Below are 4,705 nucleotides of genomic sequence, written 5' to 3' on the forward strand. Positions count from 1 at the left end.
AGTGAAGCGGCGTCCTCCACAACTAGACTGAAGAACAAAACGACAGCAACTTGTCTGTTCCCCTTCCCCCAATTTCCCAGCACTGTTCCCTTCCCCCCAATACCCCAATAAAAAAATAATAATAAAAAAAATTAAAAAAAAAGAAATACATGCTCATTATTAAGATATTTGCAACAGAAATAATATAACAATCACCTACCATTTCATCATCCAAATTACAATAACTGTTATAATAGTATATTCTTTGTACATTTCTATTCAATATTTTCTAAGTATATGTGTGTTTTTTCTCCCTCATTATCCATTGGACATAGATAACTTCATATTTAGCTTATCACATCTGGAATTAATCAGGATTCATGTTTACAAGCAAAAAATACTGGCTCTGGATAACGTAAGAAGGAAAACTTAATTTATGGAAGGATGTTGAGTAGCTGAAAAAAAAATTCATTGGAAAGCCGGAAACCCTGACTCACAATATAGACAGGAATCAGTTTCCATTTTCCAGTAATGATAATCAACATAAATTATAGCAACGTACTCACTGAGGCTGATATATATATATATATATATATATATATATATATATATATATATATATATATATATATGCTTCATGAAAACATCTTAGAGCTCATAAGATAGTGAAGAGTTACTGAGAAAACAGCCAGAATAGGAGATCCCACAGCTATAAACATAAGTAAAGCACTAAGTGCTGCTTTTCCATAGGGACCTTTGCAGATCTGAAAGAAACAGTTTCAGGTGAGTTGAATTGCATTTTAAGCGGCCTCAAAGGACTGAGAGAAGAAAATTAACATTTCAAAAAGGTCAGATCCCATTGTATTTTGTATTGGCACACAACAAGTTACCATATAGTTGTTTATGTATTATCATATAGTTTCTATAGATCAGAATTCTGTGCATGGCTTAGATGTGTGCCTCTTCTCAGGGTCTCACAAAGTGGAAACAAGGTGTTAGCTGATCCACATTCTAAAAGGGAGGCTCAAGTAGGGAAGGACCCACTTCCAGGCTCCATTGGGTTGTTGGAAGATTTTTTTTCCTTCCACCTGTAGAATTCATGTAAATTTATTTCTTCAGAGTCAACAATGTAGAGACTGGTACTTTGACTCTCTAATTTCAAAATAAAAAGGCACAAAATGATATGCAGATTCTTGTAGCTTTTTTTAAATTTCAAAAACAAACAAAATTAGTCTATGTTGTTAAGGTTTCATATATAATGAAGAAACCACAGAGTAAAGCAAGTACTGGCTTATCATAAAAGTGAGAACAGTTTTACTTTGCAGGGTACAGTGTAATTAAAGGAATTTTAGAATGGATACAGTGGCAGCTTCTGAATTGCTGTCAGTGTTTTATTCTTGATTTGGGTGACATTTATATAGGTGCTTGCTTTATAGTCAGTCACTATACTGTACAGTTATGTTTTATGTACTTTCTTGTGTTACATATCAATATGAAAGTAAAAAAAATAGAGAGAAGGAATAAAAACCATAAAATAAATGGACAGAAATCCAGGAACGCTAGGCAATAAGTAACATAACTAAGCTCTCTGCATCAGTACTTTTTCAAAAGGGTTGTAGTTGATTCAATCATACACCCAGAGCTGAGAATAAGGGTTGAGAAAAAAAAGGAATATATTAACAACAGTGCCTGATATATATATATATATATATACACATTTATATATATATATGTATATATATGTGTATATATACATATATATATATACATATATGTGTGTGTGTGTGTTAATGTCAGTTAACATCTGTCTTCTCCTGAAGAGATTAACAATTCTTTTGGTTTATCTCTGAGTCTACTACTGAGCATGTAGGTAATACTTGAATAAATATTCAAAAATAATTGTTATATTGAGTTTATATCTATAATTAAATTTAATATAGAACTGGAAAATGTATTTTATGTTTTTTAATTTTTATTTTTTTTAAGCTGAGCCATCCTGCCACCTGTTGGCAGCTCAGCGGCTGCTCAGCTTGGGCCAGGAATCGAACCACTGTTGCTCAGAGCTCAAACTCTTGAGCGAGCTCTTAACCAACTGAGCCATTCAGCTGGCCCTGGAAAATGTGTTTTAAATATGTCACAGATAAGATAGAATTATAGGAAATAGAAAATATTTCTGATGGTGTGTAATATATAAAGGCTCCAATAAAAAATAAAAATACATTTTATTCCCCATTCCAATGGGAAGTTTACGTTATAAATTGAGATTTCTAGAATTGTTAAAAACCATGATTTCTAAGGCAAATACCAGTTTTGTAAATTAATTTTTGCAATATGGACTGAAATGACACTAAACTTTTAAAAATTATAGCAATTTTTGACATAGGAGGTCGGACAATGAAGTTTACAAACTCATTCTAGAAAAAGTGCTATGCAGCTAATTGCTGAATGTCACCATGGTAACTTTGGAAGTACTTCTCTTGAGAAGGTATGCCCTGATGCCAGTGCCTAGTGCACTCTTCGAAGCAATTTGGAACTCTTTTTCTGGATTGGTCATCAGAGATGTCATCATATTACACTTGATGTCCTGAATGTTATTAAAATACCTTCCTTTCAATATTCCCTTTATCTTCAGATAAAGAAAGAAGCCACTGGGGGCCAGATCAGGTGAATAGGGAAGGTGTTCTAATACAGTTATTTGTTTACTGGCTAAAAGTCCTTCACAGACAGTGCTGTGTGAGCTGGTGCATTGTTGTGATGCAAGAGCCACAAATTTTTGGAGAAAAGTTCAGGTCATCTAACTTTTTCATGCAACCTTTTTAGCACTTCCAAATAGTAAACTTGGTTAACTATTTGTCCAGTTGGTATAAATTTATAATGAATAATCCCTCTGATATCAAAAAAAGGTTGGCAACATCATTGTAACAAGTTCACAAATGTAGTTATCAGTCCTTCATATGGTTAAAGATGTGATGGGACAATTAATAATGGCATTCTGGAATTATTATGTGATTGCTTTTTGTAGACAGCTTCATTTTTATTTTACTGTTACCTTTTTAATGCTATCGAGAAAAACGATGAAATAAAAGTCATAGGGAGGTTATTAGAGCTATGAAGGCTTTTCCCCTTCAGTTTGGTTCCAATAATTTCCTAAGTATGGAAAGGTATGCGTAACTGTGGCAAAGTTGAATTTTTGTGAAAAAAAGCCACAAGGAAACAATTTCTGTAGAGCTTCATGAAGGAAAGCAAGTGGATGAATAATGAGAGATGTTGATTCAGCACCACACAATTTCTCTGAAGCTAAAAATACTTTTATTCTGTGAGGCCATTATTTTCCAACAAATGGAGCTAATGATGCAAGTGTGGAAAATTTGGGCCAAGAGAGAAAAGGGTCACCAATGACTTTGGGATCAGTGGTATTGTTTCTGTAACCAGAGCAGGAGCTGGAGCATACAGTGAATATTATAGTGTAAATTGTACTCCAGAGAGAAAAACAACTATAGGAAATGGTATCCCAATTGCAGCTGTCATAGAGACTGACACTTTGGTAACTAACACATGCTTTAATCAAAAGATGTTTGCGTGAAAACAAAGCAAAACAAATAGAGAGCCATTGTTAGGGAGAACTGTACAATTTATATACATGTAGTGGGAGACATACTATAGGGGATTTAGGACATCTGTATCACAGATGTGATCATTTTATAGGAATAATCATCTTAATTTTTTAAAAAACAAGATTTCATCACCTTTTTTTATTATTGAACAGATTTCTCCTAAATGATAATAAATTGATTTTCCATTTCATTTTATAGATGAAAATTATTCACTAATACATTATTTTATCTGAACAAAGCTTCTGTGCTTTTGAAAACATCTATCTATATATATTAGCTTATCAAATCTACAATATAATTATGGGCAATGTCTATTGGATTTGCTATACCACAAATTTTCAACAGTTAAAATAATACTTTAATACTTAAAGACTTGTTAGGAAGTAATTTGCTGACCAAACACCCATGCATAATAATTTATATTGCAGTATTTTTATTGTAGAAAAAATTACAAAAACTACAAATGAATATATAAATTGATACATAGTTATACTGTAGTATCCTGTGCTGTTTGATGTGAAAGTGAATGAACTAGTTTCATTTTTGAATGTGATTCAGCTAACAAAAACAAAGCATTGAGTGAGAAAATCAAGTTCAAGAAGAATTCACAGATTATAATTTTTCTAGTTCTTCCTAATCACTAACTGTATACTTGGACCTATGCTAATCTCTCACTCGATTTAATATAATAATATCTCACTCAATTATCATCTTATTAGCCTCATTTACAAATGATGAAACTGAGGTTCAGCAACTTGCCTGAGGTCACACAGCTGCTAAATTATGGAGCCAGGACTTGAACCTATATAGTATGACTCCAAAACCTCAACTGTTAGCCATAATAGAACCAAAGAAATGCTAAAATCTATTGTTCCCATCATTTGTCACAGACCTTCTTGCATGGGCCACCTGAGGCCTCTTCTTGAGGAGAATAGACCACAAGCCACATTAACTATATTCATAATCCGATGAGACACATACAAAATAAATTTACCAAAGGAAGCAACAGACGACTTCTAAAGTAGCTATTCTAGGATCAGGAAAAAAGTATTTATGGCACACATAGTCCACACATACCTGCAAAAATGGCCAAAAATTTTGCAGTACTCCAG

This window comes from Hipposideros armiger, unplaced genomic scaffold (genome assembly GCF_001890085.2).
Source record: "Hipposideros armiger isolate ML-2016 unplaced genomic scaffold, ASM189008v1 scaffold_153, whole genome shotgun sequence".
In the NCBI taxonomy this organism is placed as follows: domain Eukaryota; kingdom Metazoa; phylum Chordata; class Mammalia; order Chiroptera; family Hipposideridae; genus Hipposideros; species Hipposideros armiger.